Source organism: Eulemur rufifrons, chromosome 15 (genome assembly GCF_041146395.1).
Source record: "Eulemur rufifrons isolate Redbay chromosome 15, OSU_ERuf_1, whole genome shotgun sequence".
Classification (NCBI taxonomy): Eukaryota; Metazoa; Chordata; class Mammalia; order Primates; family Lemuridae; genus Eulemur; species Eulemur rufifrons.
This window is the reverse complement of record NC_090997.1, coordinates 7,710,408-7,729,002: the sequence shown is the minus strand read 5'-3', so window position 1 is coordinate 7,729,002 and position 18,595 is coordinate 7,710,408. Positions and strand designations below refer to the sequence as shown.

The following is an 18,595-nucleotide window of genomic DNA, read 5'->3' as shown; positions in this document are numbered from 1 at the left end:
TTAGAGAATATGCAGCTGTTATAAACCTATTAATTGGAGAATAAATGAAACGTTCACTGACTTTGAGAATCATGACATCACACTCAAATTAGCATTTCAGCCTCACCTAGTTGGTATCAGCAAGGCACCTAAAGAACTACAGATGGAAATGACTGAGCTCTCAGCAGACAACATTTTAAAGTCATTGTCTGATGCTAAGAGAGATCCAACTGAAATATGGAAAAATGCAGAATACCCATGCCTTCGGCAACATGCCTGAAAAATGCTTTCTTGCTTTTCAACTGCTTATTGCTGCAAATCTATGTTCTCCTACCTAACCCAAATCAAGACACCCTTAAGCTCACAAATGACTGATATCCATCTAAAGGATCAACTGAAACTGTGGACCTCCATGCTGCAACCAAATATTCAAATACCTTCCAACAAAAAACGGACATAACATAGTCATTAAAAGGTTAATTCTAAAATTAATAGCTTTCATTTTTTGAAATTATTAAGCACACAGTAGTTAGATTTTTACAAAATAATGTACATTTTTAAGGATATCTAATTGAAGTTTCTTGAATGTGGCCTTATTTGATTACAGCTAAATTAATGTGGCCTTCCAGCATAAAAAGTTTCCTCCAGCTTGACCTGGGTTCTGTTCTGGCTATATAACTTTGAGAAGGACAGCTCTTTATATCAGTTCTATCTTTGATCTATTACATTCTTATTCAGATTACTGTTTTTATCCCATCTCAGATAGAACCTTAGCAAGCTCTTTCTCCATTTATTTCCCTCCTTCTTTTATGTTATTATTGGTACTATATCTATTTTAAACTTCAGAAGACACTAGATTTGTTAGTTTTCACAGTCAATATTCATTTAAATTAAGCCATAATTTTACTTCATCTGCTGTTATTCATTCCTTCTACCAGCTTGTCTGGCATTCCCCTCACCAGTATACCCCAAAGTTTTGTTTTGTTTTCTACTTCTTTTAACCTAGATCTACAGGTGACAGACTCCCTTTATTTTTTGTTGGAAAAAAAAAATTTTTCATTTCATGAAAAGGTCTTCTCTCCTTTATTTCTGAAGGATATTTTCCTTATGTTTACATTATAAACTGACAATTACTGTTTTTCTGCTCTTTTAAAGAGACGATCCCACTGCCTTCTGGATCTCATTGTTTCTGTTAAACAATCAGTTGTCTGTCTTATCATTGCTTCTCTGAATGAAATGCTTCTTTTGCTCTGAACACTTTAGTTTTCAGCATCTTTATCATGATTGTTCTCTGTGCTCCCACAGAGTCAGTTTTACTGTTATAAGCACTGGTGTGGATTTCTCTGTATTTCATGTTTTGGTTATATAGCTATAGACATTACCCAAACTTAATCACAATGAGAAATAAGCATGGAAAATAAAGAACAGAGCATCCAAAGGCAGTCAAACAAACAGTCTTAATATGTGTAACTGTAATATCAGAAGGATAATAGGGAGAAAATGGGGCAGAAGTAATATTCAAAGAAATCATTGCTGAAAAATTTCCAAAATTAATAACAGACACCAAATCCCAGTCCAAGAAACTCAGAGAAAATGAATTCAGATAAATACCAAACACATAGACACAGCATATCCTATTTAACAGCTGAAAACCTAGGAGAAAGATAAAATCCTAAAGACTGCTATAGGAAAAAAGACAAGCTGAAGCATACGCTAAGAATTACAGCAGACTTCCCATGAGAAAGTATGAAAGCTGGAAGAAAATGGAGTGACATATTTAAAGTGCTGAAAAGGAAAAACAAAAATAAACAACAACAAAAAAAATCAAACCAAACAAAAACCAAGCCAACCCGTAATGCTGCACCCAGAGAAAATATATTCTAAAACTGAAGGTGCTTGCTTTGGCAGCCAGCACATATACTAAAATTCGATCAATACAGAGAAGACCAGCATGGCCTCTGCCCAGGAATGACATGCAAATTCATAAAACATTCCATATTTTTTATTTAAAAAACAAAAATTAAGGATAAACACCTTCTCAGACAAAAAAAAAAGTAAAAAAATTTATTGCCAGCAGAACCACATGACAAAAAATGTTAAAGGAAGCTCTACAACACATAAGGAATTTGATACCAGATGGAACCTTAGATCTACACATAGAAAGGAAGAGCACCAAATACAGAATAAGGTAAATATAAGCTTCATATTTTCCTTATATATATTTGCTCTAAAAGATAGGTATCAGCTTAAAACAAAAACAGTAGCAATGTTTTGTGTGTTTATAGCACATATAAAGATAAAATACATGACAATAATTTATACTCCTACTGGAAATGCATGAGGATTTCTGTTATTCCACATCCTCACCAACACTTCATATTCTCTCTGTATTTCCCTGACAACTAAAAATTGTAAGTTATTTTTCATATGTTTATTGACAATTGAACATCTATCCTTGTGTAAAGTGCCCAAAGTTTTGCTTATTTACCTATAAGGCTTTTTTTTTTTTTTTTTTTTTGGTAGGGGGAATGTGTCTTCTTTTTAATTAATTTGTTGGTATCTTTTATACATTCTAGGAATGAGTTCTTATTTTAGTTATTGCCAGAGAGATCATACCAACTGCAACCATAAATGCTGTGCTGTTTCACTGCTATCAGAGAGCTCCAAACAAATACTTTACGAGTAAGCTAAGAAGTCACAAAGATGACATTTTATTACCATTACCATCATTTTTAAAATGTTTTGCTTGTTGGTATTTGGTAACACAGATACTGATAATGTAGCAATGTCAAAATGTAAAACTAAAATCAGAATGGCTACCTTTCCTGAGATCCAGAGGCTGAAATTTTATAAAATCAATTTACCCTAGGCACTCTTGAGATCAGCAGTCAGAAAGAAGGTCACCTATCTGTAATAGTTTGTGGATATATTTTAATGGAGATATTTCAATAGTTCTAAAAGCTGTACTGTTTAAAGAAGATGAGTAAAGAAACTACACTGAATTTTAATAGCTTTTCTATAAAACCTAATTTTCTCAAGGTAGGAGTTCAGATAAAACTGAAATAGCTATGCAGGTCCAAGACTAAAGATTTGGTTCCTATTGACTTCCTACTTTTCCTGCATTGGCTATTAAGGAAGGCTCAATCAAGACAGTCAAGAGAAATATGTTTCTGCGATTAGTGTCAAGGTCAACCTCACTGAAAACACATCTAATTAGAGGTCATTAAAACAATTTCTTACAAGCAGAAAATAGAGCTTGATTCGGAATTGAGGTATTACGCTCTTCACAAGGAAAGGAAAAAGCTAAATCACGTATTTATAATGGAATTCTGTTAATACATGGAAAAATCCATCCCTCTATCTATCTATGATAAAGCAGAAGCCAGACCAAGATCCCATAGCATCACTTCAAGCCAAGGTGAAAAGCTGTAACTTGGAATTTACTCACTGGCACATTAATTTTGTTGCCACACTGCAAAAGGAGAGGTCAAGTAAGTGGATTCTTTACAACAACAGTACCTTAGGTCAAACAGGCTTTAGTTGTAATGGCACATTATCTTCTAAACCTAATCAAGCAGATCTACAGTTGCCTGAGAAAATTAGAACAAGGATAATAAACATAAGCATGGAATACAGACTGCTGTACATCAGAATTCATAGTTTAATAAGGCTATGAGTTTAAAAAAATAGATCATTTAAGAGAGGAATAGTCTCTAAAAATCATAATACAAGACAAAAAAATGGTATAATGTTTATCTAAAACTCTGTTAATGATACATCTACTACACTAACATTTAGGTACTACAACTCAAAATTTACATTGGAGGCTAGAGACCTATGTTTTCTAATTAATATATATCATTATAAAAGTATGCCATATAACCTATGTGCTCCTAAGTTTAAATTCAACATGAGGCACAAACTACAGAAGAGAGAAAAGGAAAGGAAGAGCCTAAGCTCTTTTTTGGGATGTTGGTTAAAGGGAGACTTATGAGTCTCCCATGAAATAAGGAAGTAAAGACAAATTCCAAAAATTCTGGTACCAAATGTGCTCTCCTACATGGAGTGACAACTCAGGGAGAGCAAACGATGCCCTGAGAAATGTTTAAGCCCAGCCTTGGAAAAAGCAATGTCTTCCCAGTCCCTGCAACAAGAGGCCTGCATGAATTACATGAAGAACATAAGAAAGGCTCCATAGCAGGGAAGCTTCATGAGCCCTTGTGCTCAAATGAAATTAGCTGTGCTCCCACCATGGACTGTGGCTGAGGGCGCCCGGAGATGTTTCGCTGAGTCAGAGTCTTCTACTCACCCTACTATACCTCCCATCCTCCTAAGATATCCAGATTGGTTTCAAAGCCTCTGCTGAGAGCATCAGCCTTTTGTACAAATATTAATATTTTATATGTACCAAGGCAGCCAGCCGTGAAGAACAGTTTTTCTTCAAAATTTTGCTTTGATTCCTTGCTACTCTCTTTGAGCTACTGAAAGCTAGATAAGTTACACACACACTGCTGGGTTTTTCAAGCCTTAGTACACTCATTAATATTTTATAGACTTAATTCCAAGACAGCTAAACAATATATTCTATTAAAAATGCTCTATTATAAAAGAGGTACTTTTAGAAGGGCAAGCTGCTGCCTAAAATATACTTACAAAAGGAAATGTTAACCTTGGAAAAAAGGTATCTCCATATGCTATTCAAAGCTCTTTGGTTCTTTTGAGAAGGACCTTAAAGATTCCATAAATCAGGCATGGGGGTTCTAAACAAGGAATGAATAAGAAAAGACTACTTGTCCACAATGATGCATTTAAAAGGCTTGCTGAATTTATATTTGAGAGAAATATTTTAAAAAGCAAGACGAAGAATGACATGGAAGAAAATCACTGTAATCTACTCTCCTAACTAACCCTTGTTTTGAAGGACTAACAGATGTTTGTACCCACATGACAGCACCATTTCACTTGAGCTAATTGTTCATTATCTATCAGCAGGGTCCATGTCCTCAGAGTCCTGTAGGCTTCTGAAGGCCTCTCTTTCTGGACTGGAAGAAGAATTATTTTATGAAATGGAATGGGAATTTACTTAGTTTCAAAAAAGTCAGTAAATCCATTCCTTATTTAGTAAACACTAACCAATTCAAAAACTTAGACCTAGAATTTCATCTGTAAAAAAGTAAACTAGCTAATATGCAGGCAGGAACTAAAACTAAATTTGTTTCCCAAATAGAGTGCCCACACCTTGAGGGAGATACCTAGTATTAAACTACACACACATACACACACACACAAAATCAGGTTATTTTACTAAAATGCAAAGAGCCATAACACAAGGAATACTAAAATAATACAAGTAATAAATGCTAACAGAATCCACAATGTGATGCAGAACTTCAAAGTTGACTAAGCATCCTCTGAGGCCTTACATAGTTACCAAGCATTTCCTGACGTCTCCTGTGAGTAGACAAAGCCTCTGATCACAATGATAACACGGGGCAATGGAGTAGCAGACCCCGCACTTGGGACTAGAGAATCAGGATTCATAAAGAAAACCCATGAAACAATGTTTCAAGTATAAAGTGATTCAGTATAAATGGGATAGGTGAATATTTAGGGAACGGAGAAATTAAGAAGTTTCCTTGAAGAACTGGGTTTTAAAATGGATTGGGAAATCATTTGTCAATAATTTATAATTTAAGTAATAGGTTCTTTTTGTAATAGCTTTATTGAGATACAGTTCACATACTATAAAGATCACCCATCTAAAGAGTACAATTCAATGGTTTTAAGTACAGTATTATAATATATTCACAGAGTTGTGCAACCATCACCACAGCCAATTTTAGAACATTTTCATCACCCCAAAAAGAAACCCTGTACCCTTCAGCAGCGATCCTCTCATTCCCCTCCAACCTTCTGGCCAACTCCCACCCCCTACCCTGGTCAAGCACCATTCTACTTTCTGTCCCTGTGAAATCTGTCTATTCTGGACATTTCATATAAATGAAATCATACAATATATGGTCTTTTGTGACTGGTTTATTTCACATAGCATAATATTTTCAAAGTTCATCCATGTTGTAGCAAGTATCAGTACTTCACTCCTTTTATGGATGAATAACATTCCCTGTATGGATGAGATTGGCTAAAAAATGAGTAAGCAAGTTATCTGTCAGACTAATCTGCTGTTTAAATGCTAATGTTTTGTAGCAATGCCATTAATTCAGCATAACTAAATATCTCATAAGAACAAAATAGAAAAGAATGAGTTCACAAGATGCAATATTTTCATGTACACTTTTTGTAGTAATCTGACCCCAGTGTTAATTCAAGTTTCAAAATAAATAAATAAAAGCATTGAGAGAAATCCTCTTCCTTATTTGATGTACACCACATACCATTTTCCTTCCTTAACTTGGATATTTTGCCTGTTAAAAGAGGCATGAAAACAAATCACTGCTGAGTGGTGAAAGCACCATAAGGAATTATGGTTTTTTAATGCCGCCATTTTTATAGCAACTCTATTAACCCTTGAGTTAGAAAATGGAAACTTATTGCTAAAATAAAACAGTGCAATGAATGGGTCCAATATTAAAATCTACTAAACATGTGAAATCTGAGAAGAGTATCTCTCAGAATTATCACATGACATGTGAATATGCACCAAATATACCAAGGATTCAACCAAAAGAAAATAAAAATACACACATAATTTGTATAGAGGTGAAATTCACATTACATAAAATTAACCATTTTAAAGTGAACAATTCAATGGCTTTTAGTGCATTTAAAATGTTGTGTGACCACTGCCTCTTTCTAGTTCCAAAAAATTTTCATCACCCCAAAAGGAAACGTCATACCCATTAAGCAACTGCTTCCTATTCCTTCTCCCCACTGCCCCTGGTAACCACCAATCTGAGTCTGTCTCTATAGATTTACCTATTCTGTGTACTTCATACAAGTGAAATCATTTAATATGTGACCACTCATGTCTGGCTTCTTTCACTTAGCATGAATATTTTGGAGGTTCATCAGCCACAGTGTAGAATGTATCTGTATGTCATTTCTTTTTATTGCTGGATAATATTCCATTGCATGGATATACCACAATTTGTTTAATCATTCATCTAATGACAGATATACGGGCTGCTGCTACCTTTTGTGCATAGTGCTGCTATAAACATGTATGTATATGTACTTATTTATGTATCTGTTTTCAGTTCTTTTCAAGATGAATTGCTCAGTTGAATCATATATTTTTGCAGAAAAGAACACTGGAACCCAGTGATTTCTACACTTGGCCAACATTACTAATCTGCTTAATAAAAAAAAATTCAGAGACAGGGCTTCGCTGTGTTGCCTAGGCTAGAGTTGTAGTGGCTATTCACAGGTGTGACTTGAGCGTAACAGTCTCGAACTCCTGGGCTCAAGCAATCCTCCTGGATCAGTTTTCTGAGTAGCTGGGACTACAGGTGTACCCTATCATGCTGAACCTACTTTTTAAAATTGGCTTTCTTCCTATTGATAATAATGAAATAATTTAAACATTGACAGTATTAGAAACCAAATTGAGCAAACAAATGGAAATATCACTTAAATTACTAAAATCTTTTTAAAAGCTAATTTTTCTTGAGTCATTCCTGATTTTTCCAAACAAGTAAATGACATTTTTCTTGTGGGTATATAAAACTGCTCTTACATTTGGATATTTTCCTGTTGCCAAATTAAATGTTTCCTCCCTGCCTATGCCAAAAAGTCAGATTACAGGCAGTTTAGAGGCAGCACATTCAGGACTCTAAAATTTTCAAATCTTATTTATTTTAAATTGATGAATAAAAATTACATATACATTTTTTATGTACAACATGCTGTTATGAAATACACATTGTGGAATGGCTGAATCAAGCTAATTAACATATGCATTACTTTACATATCTTTTTTTTCTCTCTAATCTTTTTAAAATGAGAGAACTTCTATGTTGGTTTGGGGGGGGGGTTGTTTTGTTTTGGAAACAGGGTCTCACTCTGTCACCTGGGCTAGAGTGCAGTGGCATCATCATAGCTCACTGCAGCCTTGAATGCCTGGGCTGGGGACATCCTCTGCCTCAGACTCTAGAGTAGCTGAGACTATACAGGCACACACCACCATACCCAGCTAAATTTTTTCTGTTTTGTAGAGATCGGGTCTCACTCTTGCTCAAGCTGGTCTCGAACTCCTGGCCTCAAACAATCCTCCTTCCTTGGCCTCTCAAAGTGCTAGGATTACAGGTGTGAGCCACTGTGCCAGGCTATGTCATTATTAAAATGTCTTAATAAATGTTAGCAATAATATCTCAATCAGACCAACTATGTTCAATGAAAAGGAGAATGTCTACTTTAAAATACATTTTATACACACATAGCTTCTTCTCTAGAGGTTTTCTGAATAAAAACTATCATGAAAATCAAACCTTCCTTTATTCAGTGTCTGGCTAGCTTGCCCCTGAAAGCCCCTTCTATACTTATAGATTCATGGCTAGAGTTTGTTGAAAGGTGTTACTGGCTGGGTGTGGTAACACATGCCTGTAATCCTAGCACTCTGGGAGGCCAAGGCAGGAGTATTGCTTGAGCTCAGGAGTTCAAGACCAGCCTCAGCAAGAGTGAGACCCCGTCTCTACCAAAAATAGAAAAAAAAATTAGCTGGGCAACTAAAAATAGAAAACATAAGCCGGGCGTGGTGGTAAGTGTCTGCAGTCCCAGCTACTCAGGAGGTTGAGGCAGGAGGATCACCTGAGCCCAGGAGTTTGAGGCTGCTACGAGCTAGGGTGATGCCAAGGCACTCTAGCCTAGGTGACAGAGAGAGAGACTGTCTCAAAAAAAAAAAAAAAAAGGAAGAAGAAGAAGAAGAAAGGTATTACCAACCACATTTTCCCCTAGTAAATTATAAGTTGAGGAATTCACAAAGGATAGTGCATTCTAGTAGCAAATTTGATTTTATAATATTTATTTGCAAAGAATATGCAAATTCTTTGTCCCTAAAGCCAGTCATCCCCAACACACATACCTGGCTCCTTAAGTTTACAAGAGAAAAAATAAAGCCAACAAAAGTAAGTTATCAAGACAGTTAGTGGCAGAATTATACTATAATCCTTATTCCAGTCTGAGGCTGTTAAAATCAAGTTGTCTCATGTTTGTACTCCTAGCACTTTGGAAGGCTGAGGGGGGAGGATCAATCGCTTGAGGTCAGGAGTTCAAGACCAGCTTGAGCAACACAGCAAGGCCCCAGCTCTACAAAACATAGAAAAATTAGCCCAGCATGGTGATGCATGACTGTAGCCCCAGCTACTGGGGAGACTGAGGCAGGAGGATTGTTTGAGCCCAGGAATTTGATGTTGCAGTAAGCTATGATCATCATGCTAATGCCCTCATGCCTGGACAACAAAGCAAGACACTGTCTCCAAAAAACAAACAAAAATATTCAGGTTATGCTGTGCCCTGTAAAATCAAAAGAATGATAACCCAAAAGTCAAGCACATATTACAAATTAGTAAGAATTACACATTTTACCTAACTACTCTTAGATAAATTCTGACCAAACGGCAAAAGAAAAGAACAGACAGAAAAGAACACTGGCTAAAGGTTTTGGACTCAAACAAAATCAAGTTTGAATCCCATTAATACTTAGGAGTTATGTGACCTGAGCAAGTCACATTAAAATTCTCTGGGCCTATTTCCTCATTTGAAAAAATACACATGGGCAAGAGGAAGAGGAAAAGGTTGTTTTAGAATTAGAGAACTTTAATATAGTGCCTGAACACAATAAACTCTTAATAAATGGTAGCTGTTTTTATTAAAAGACCACCAAAGAGTAGACTTATTTCTATTGCAGAGATTAGGTAGAAATAACTGCATTTACAAATAGCATCTCCAGTAAGAAGCAGAAACAGCACCAAACAACATGGCATTGCAATGACATTAAAATTATGATCAAGCTTCCTGTTGGTGAAATAAAACACATTTTCTTTCTTTTCTTTTCTTTCTTTCTTTCTTTCTCTCTCTCTCTCTCTTTCTTTCTTTTCTTCCTTTCTTCTTTCCTTTCTGCATACTTTGGACAACAGAAAAAGTATAATAGATGCTCATTTTAGAAAAGCAGGCTATGGTTTATAGCAGGACTTCTCAAACTTTAATGTGCATTCAAATAACTTGGGGGTCTTATTCAAATGCAGATCCTGATTTATGTGTTTGGTAGGTCTGGTGCAGGGCCAGAGATTTTGCATTTCTAACATGCTGCCAGGTAATGAGGAGCACACTCTGAATAGCAAGAGTTTATAGCATGCCACATTCAAAAAAAAGAATAAAAATAAAAATTTAACTTTGGTCCTGATACTGGACTTGATTTCCAAATCACAGGATTAGACGGGCACTGGATACCATCGTAAGGCTGCTATGATATATAAACCTATATTTAAGTACTCATAGTTTGTGAAATACTCATCTAAGACATTCTTTCTATACCAGGCAGGGCACTATTTCACACAACAGTGCTGGTGCCATTCTCCCTGCCTCACACGGAAGGTCTCAGAAAACAGAGGCACTTGTGGATGAACGGGGAAAGGAGGGACTATCTTGGGCAGCCCTGTCAAGTTAGAAAATCTAAGGTTCTAACAGCAACCCTGCTTAATTTTACGTTCAATGATGTATACAATGGGTGAAGAGGAAAGGTATTAACTCTACCATCACTAATTTTCCACCCATATCAGACACCTACCCCAAGAGGAGGAATTATGGTACCACAACTTACTCAGTGAAAGGGAAAAAGAAAATTACATTGTGAACAAGAAGATAGAAGTAAAGGCCTTTAATGTTACATAAAAAGTGTGTTTTTTTCCTAACCCTTCCTCCTTCCAGGTTCTACATTACTTTCACTAGTCAATGAAAAATCCTAGTCCTCGGGGATATATTATAATTGAAATTTAAAGCTTCTTTGGTTTTATCAAGGGAAAAAAAGCTAGGGAATCACTAATTCATATAAAGAAGATAAGCAGATAGCTATGAACAGCACAGTCCTTTCTTCTTCCCTGCTACCTTTCTCACCTCCACCTTTTAAAAAGGGCACAGTAGGAGACTTAACACTCACTGGCTTTCATAGGCAAATCATTAATCTTCTCCACATTAATTATCAGAGCAGCTAGGATAATGTTTGCTCTAATCTTACAGATTTTTGTTTCAAAACCAATTGTAAAATTCAGCAGGGTGCCATACACAACTTTAACAGAGCTTCTTATCCAAAAAGCTGATATGTGTTTGTCCTGAATTGCTGAATTTTACTAGTTGGAGGTTGTTGAATGAAGAAAGGAAAAGGTTAACCAAGAAACAAAATTTTAAAAATTCACTTCCTTTCATATCTTTTCTATCCATACAAGTATAAAACACCAATAAATTTGACCCAACTGATAGCAGAATTTATGCTTACCTTGTGATATCTAAGACAGTTCTACATAACTCCTTTATACACCATTTTATAACACATCCCATGGCTCCCTACAATTAATGCAGAGCAAGGGAGTAGCTCCGTAAATTGGCTGACAGCTGTTTAATGGGAGAGGTGGAAAGTAGTGGACATATCCTGGCAGTGTGCTTAATGGACACACAAACACCATAGTCATCAGCCTGAAGTGATTCTGGCAGAAAATTAACTTAGAGATACAAAACTCATTTGGTGAGAAGATCCACAGCAATCTGGACAATATCAGACTGCGTAATGGGGAAAGGAGCAAAATAAGAAGATGCATTTTCTAAACTTCCCTTTAAGGAGGAAGAATTAAAAAAAATTTTATTCACATGCCACTGTGTAGCTTTCTTGCTATAACATATAAGCCAGCAGTTGCCTCCTCTTTGGAAAGCAAATGCTACCATTTAATTATAAATGATGCAATAGATAGTTATGTCAGAGACTTGTTTGTTAATACCAAAGTGTCACTAAAGCACAGGTTTTTATGAGATAATTTGGAACATGTTTTTTATCATCAACTGATTTTACTGTTTAAATTGTTTTCCCTATCACTGTGACATTGAGGTCAAAGGAAAAGAAGAAGGAAGAGAACTAATGTATGCTGCGTTATTAATTATGACACTCTGCTATAAGAATATAATCAATATATACATTATCTTCCAATTTTCATAACTATACTGGAGGCAGGTATAATTACCCTCATTTTACATATGAGAAAACAGAGACTTAGACACATTAATCTCTCCATCTCACACAGCAGTTAGGTGGCAAAGCTACAATTTGGTCATGTGTCTGGATCTACAGTCTATGCCATACAGGCCATCCGACAATTAAATAGCAGAGGCATTATGAGAAAAATAAAATGGTGTTTTGATATTAACATTTGAGATGTCTTTTATCAACAAAGATAAGCCTACTTAAACATAAAAAGCAAAATCAAAAAAAGGATTCAAAGAAAACATCAATTTTTCTTTTCATATAATTTCAGAGAAGGGACAGCCTTTCGATCTGATACAAAACCCAGAAGCCATAAAAGTACAGACTAATATATTTGACTACATAAAAATAAAAACTTTCTGTATTTCAGCACATATCATAAACAATCAAATGACAAATACTTGTAGGAAGTATTTGTAACACAGTATAGAAAATGGACTCACTTCCTTAATATAGAAGGGTTCCCACTAATAAAAAAGACCCAAAGCTTAAGAGAAAAATAAACAAAGGACATGAACATACAATTCACAGAAATTTCAACCACTCTTTAAGGGTATGAAAAAAATGTTCAACTTCAGGAGATACAAAAATTAAAGCAAAATAAAGTACCACTTTAGAAATCTATTAGATCAGCAAAGATCAAAAAATTTGTTCTCTTCTGCCAAGAGAATGGACTCTCAAATACTGCCAGTAGTAGTACAAATTGTGCAACTTCTGTAGGGAGCAATTTGGCAGTATCAAAATTAAAAGTGCACATACTCTTTGACCTATCAATTCTATGTCTAGGAGTTCCTCTTACAGATATAATCTTGGATGTACAAAGTGCCCTGTGTACAGATAATAACTATAAAGTCATTTTAGTAAAAACCTAGGGGGAAAAATCTAAATATCCAAAAACAGAGAACTGGTTCAATAAATTGTAGTATAATATAATGTAAAACTATGAAGCCATAAAAAAAATGAGTTAACTTCAACTTTATTTATACTGAGAATGAAATGACCTCCAGGACATTCAGAGTGGAAAGAAAAACATACAACATAATGTGTAAATATGAAAACCAAAATGAGTGTACATACGGGGTAGCAAATTGTGGATGGGAATCAGGAGAGAGATTTACTGCATACCCTTTTATACCTTTTTTAAAAATTTTGCAGAGTGTGTGTACTTCCTCTTCAAAAACTAAGTTTTTACATTAAAAAAATTTAAAAATTACATGCTTTGAAAAGATAGTAAAAAAAGAAAAACATTACGTGAGATAGCTTTATTGTAACTACTTATGATGTATTACAAGATATAATAGTTTAAGGTTCTTTGCATTTCATTTCAAAATGCAAACGTAACTAAAAATTTTTTTATTACTATGAGAAGACATGAAAGAAATATGTAATGTCAGTGGATCCCTTTTATAACAAAGATTATGAATGACAAAGCTAATGACCATAATATAGACTTATGCTGTGTTTAATTATTTAGGAGTCTGGTTACAGGTGACATTACCTGACTCTTATTTTGAAAGCCACATATAAACATGCTAAATTCATATCATACTAAGATAACTGGCTTCTCAGCTGTGATAGTGTAATGTCGTCTTAATCCCCACCAAGCACCGCAACTTAGAGCTGACCCTCTAAGTCTGCAAAAAGGAACGGAGGGGGTGGGGAAATTATAAGTAATTTTCTGAGAAACTAGGAAAAGCACACTTTTGAAAATAAAGGGATAGAGACTTGGGGGGAGGGGACAAAACCCAAAACTAGAGATTTGAGAATTGTGACATGAATATTATTTTCTGTGGTTTGGGAAAATAAAGTTAACACCTATTTCCGTCATACAAACAGTCTATATCTTTATCTAGGAAGGTAAAATACGAAGAAGAGATAGAAATATACAGTTGTTTTTTTTAAAGAAGAGGGTTTTCTCCCTCCAGTGAGTCACAAATAAACACCAGTTCTCTCCCCTACCCCAACTTTTCAAGTGTCAAATATAGAAATTCTAAAAATTTAAGAACATTGTTTACAGTTTAGTATTCATAAAATGAAAAGACAGGCTCTGCTAAAGTGCTTTCAATGAACAGTGGTTTAGTGGAACTAAGCAGATCAAGCTTTCAGACTTTATTTTAAAAACACTGAGCTACCTAAGGAATGCATGGCTCACTGGGCACACTAATAACTAGCTTCAAATACCAGTTGAAGTCATCGCGGGATGGAAAGGTGATGCTTCTAACTGAATGCCAAACAGTCTCTGCCCAGACCTCCCTGCATGGGTTCTTCCCTTACGTGCTTTATCCCAAAGCTTCCTGCCCCTCCATAAGTTGTGTGTTACCTTCTGGACTGTTGTTTCTAGACATGACCAATTCATTGGCAAGTGCTGAAAGAGGAAGCAGTTCCATTTCTACCATATAGCTGGGCTCAAAACACTATTCTCTCACTCCCCTTAGCTGTGGGCACCTGGCAAACATTCACACCTCTAAAATGCCTGTAATCTTTTCACTAGGAAAGACTTTTAAAATAAAATTTCCTCAGTTTTCAGTGTACTCCCCCACCTCCCAATTTGATGTATTTGGCCTAAAGATAAACAATGCCAGGTTAGAAAAGGGAAGTTCAAGACATCAGCGGAGGGCAGGGTCCTCTACCTGCTTCCCTCTTTGACACACAGTAAGGAAGGGCCCTGTGGCTGTATGAGTCTGGCTTATAAATATGTTTCCAAAGATCCCTAAAGCCAGCTCTCAAAGAACAGTTTTAAAAGTACATTAACAGCAAACCTGTTTTGAAAATCAAGAGAAGGATCACCAAAACTATTATCTTTGCAAAAAGGACTTTTTTTTCAGTCCATGAAACAACATTTCATTTGTTGTGCCTACATCTGTTTTTATATATCTACACCAGTTCTTATTTGTAATTTTCACTGGACAAATTTATGAAGAATGAGGATTTTTAGCTGCAGCAAAATTATAAGTAACTGACCTATTTTTAAAAGAGAATTTTCCTTTTAAAAATCAAAGTTACCCAAGAGGAAGGCAGGATAACAAAGTTAACCTCAATAATCTTTCATAATTAAGTTTGCAGGTAGAACTCAGTAAAGAGTCTAACTCTAATACACTCTCTAGGTTATACCATAGATTTGCATTTTATAAATTTTTAATTATGCCAGTCACAGAAAACACGCAATACTGTACATATACCATATTGTCCCTACATCACCATTCCTCTCTACTGAAGGATGGCTCCTTGAAAGAGGGATGATTTAATCTAGGTAGTTAAGACTGAGACGCTATTCTAGCTTACCATTTGTGGCATAATTCTCTTTTTAATCTCACAACCCACCCCTAGGAGGTAACTTTGTTCATTATTTCACAGCTGAGCATACTAAAGCCCAAAGTTAGATGGCTAACAAGTGGATAAACTGGAATTTAATCCAGATATATTTGATTCCAAAACCTAAGTTCTGAACTGCTGCCTTACGCTGCAGGGATACATGCAAGAGATGGTCTGCTATTACACATTACTAGAGATAACTGAATTTGTGGCCCCTTATAAACATACTATCCTAAATGTATCTAAATCACACATTTTATAAATGTATGGAAAGTTATAGAGAATAACATGACAACTGCACCCACTAGCTAGCTTTGTCTAATTTTAACATTTCACTATATTTGCTTTGGAGTTTTAACATGAAGAAAATACTGCAGGCCAAGTTGAAGTTCTGTGTCCTCTCCCCAATCCCATTCCATTCTCTCTTTCCCAGAGGTAACCACTATCCTAAATTTGGTTCAGGATTTGCATTCCAATGCACATTTTTATGCTATTTCTACAAATAAGCTTCTACAAATAGTATGATTTTGCATGTTTCTAAATTTTATATAATGGTATCATATATATATACAACATTCAGAAACTTGTTTTTTTTTTTAACTCAAGCCATGTTTCTGAAATGTATTCCTTGCTGACAGGTGCATGGTGTTCTAGTGTAAGAATAAACACAATTAATCTTATTCATCTGTTGCTGGACAGTTGACTTGTTTCTAATTTTTCCACTAATACAAACACTGCTACAATGAATATTCTTATACCTGTTATACCCTGTTTCCTCTGCACAAGCATTTCTTAGAAACAAATGCCAGGCCAAAAGGAATGCTACCTTTATCAAATATTGCAAAATTGCTCATGAAGGTAGCATTCAACTCATATTCCCACCAAGAGCAGAGCACACATCCCCACTAACATTTGGTATTGCCAGACATTTTAATTTTTGCCAACATGATGGTGTGAAATTGTCTCATTTTTGTTTTAATTTGCATTTCCCTCATTAGTAACGAAACTGACCACGTTTTCATAATTACTAGCCACAATCTTTTAAAAAGGAACAATAACAGCACAGTTAACTAATTAAGCATCAAGGACACAGATGTAATATACAATGGATGTAATATAAAAGTTTTTCCTAAAGATAATATTCAATGTTAAATTCTGGAATATAAGAGACACTAAAATATATACCTCCTCTTCCTGTAGACCTTAAATAAATTATAAGTTTACATCTATTAGTTCTTGTTTAGTCATCATATTGGTAAAAAATAGGAGGTAAAATTAAATAATCAAAAGTACCACCTTCCAACTAAAAATGTAATTTAAAATATAGTCCAACCCTTCCATGGGAAAATCATATAACTTGATGTAGGAATAAATGAAAGAAACAAAGACATGTACAAACAAGCAAATTGCTTTGTGTTTAATTATTTTCTGAATTTACAGAACTGTATCTCCATCACTTTTAAGTATCTTAGAAGAAATAGTATTTTGTACCTGTGAAGCAGAAAGAAAAGAGATAGAAAAAAGAAAGAGACAGAAATAGAAGTGGGCTGATGCTTAACTAGACATCATTTTCCCTATATCCTTTAGATTAAAAAGGAAATGACTCCTCCCTTTAGAAAATAGGGCCCCAGAAAGAAGAGAATTTCAGAAAAATGGCAATATAAATGAAAAGAGGTGGCTGAAGTCAAATATATACTCTGTGTACACCAGTGTTTTTAAAAATTAAAACCAAAATTCTCTAATATTTTACCGGTTATTCATCTGAGTTAACAAACTCACTTTCTTTTTCCCTTAACAGAACTTTTAAAAAGTTTTACCAACTTTTACAAAAAAGTTGTACGACTAACAGCAGGAAATCCCATACAGATTTACAGGATTCAATAACTGTTTTACATTTTGCCCCTATCTGCTTTATCATTCTTTTTCATTCACTTTATTCTGTATCCCCTTCCTCTCTCCACCCCACTTCTTGAAAAAATTTTTGGAGACCATTTGAGAGTAAGTGGGATTAAAATCTCCTTAGGTATTATATTAATAGTAAATATCTAGAAGTTAAGGCTATTGGTTATCTGCAGGTCTTAAGCCATCAAAACCCCTTGCACCTGGCTTGGAAAGGTATTTTCCCGCAAAAAGCAGTTTCAAATGTCAGGAGTTTAACTTTTAGCACCTATGTAGTATAGGTTAAATAGGGCCATGTTTCATAAACTTTTGCTATACATTGGAATCACATGGGGATCTTTTAAAAAAAATACTGATACCTGGCTCCCACCCCAAATACTTTTTTTTTTTTAGACAGTCTCTCTCTGTTGCCCGGGCTAGCGTCAGTGCTGTGGCGTCAGCTTAGCTCACAGCAACCTCAAACTCCTGGGCTTAAGCGATCCTACTGCCTCAGCCTCCCGAGCTGGGAGTAGCTGGGACTATAGGCATGCACCACCATGCCGGGCTCATTTTTTCTATATATATTTTTAGTTGTCCAGATCATTTCTTTCTATTTTTAGTAGAGACGGGGTCTCGCTCTTGCTCAGGCTGGTCTCAAACTCCTGACCTTGAGCCATCCATCTGCCTCAGCCTCCCAGAGTGCTAGGATCACAGGCGTGAGCCAACGCGCCCGGCCCCCAAATACTTTTGATTTAATTGGTATGGGGTAAGACAGGGCCACTGGAATTTTTTAAACTCTGCAGTTTGAAAATGTGTGGCAAAGTTTTGAAATCAGTTTTATGGTCTAGGCACCTACACACCATTTGAAATATTGGTTCTAGGAAAATATGTTATAGTTCTAAGCAACTGATTTAAAACAAACAAGGCAAATACCATCACACTGCAATATGAGGTAGGCAAAAGCTTTCAATATATGGTTTTAGATAAATACTTATTCTGTGCTTTCTACGTACTGTTCTAGGACTGTAGGATTAAAAAAGGCACAGCAAAGCTAGCAAGTAGGCAACACATAAATAACTACAGCAGAAGGCAGTAAGTTCTGCATTTAAATATTTCAAGACTAATATGAACACAGAATGTATTTACTTTGAAGGTTCATAGGAATGGTGAGTAGTCCAGAAAGAAGGTACATTTAAGATATTCACGAAAGGAGAAAGAGGA

At 35.4% G+C, this 18,595-nt stretch overlaps 1 protein-coding gene and 1 non-coding gene across 3 annotated transcripts in view; one reads left to right on the top strand and one right to left on the bottom strand.

Moving 5' to 3' along the window:
- Positions 1 to 18,595, bottom strand: part of ZFAND3 (zinc finger AN1-type containing 3) — a 318,007-nt gene that overhangs the window by 127,131 nt on the left and 172,281 nt on the right. The window lies entirely within an intron of this gene.
- On the top strand, positions 1,872 to 1,982 carry LOC138396135 (U6 spliceosomal RNA). Its single transcript, XR_011235614.1, has one exon. It is a non-coding gene; the product is annotated as a U6 spliceosomal RNA (small nuclear RNA).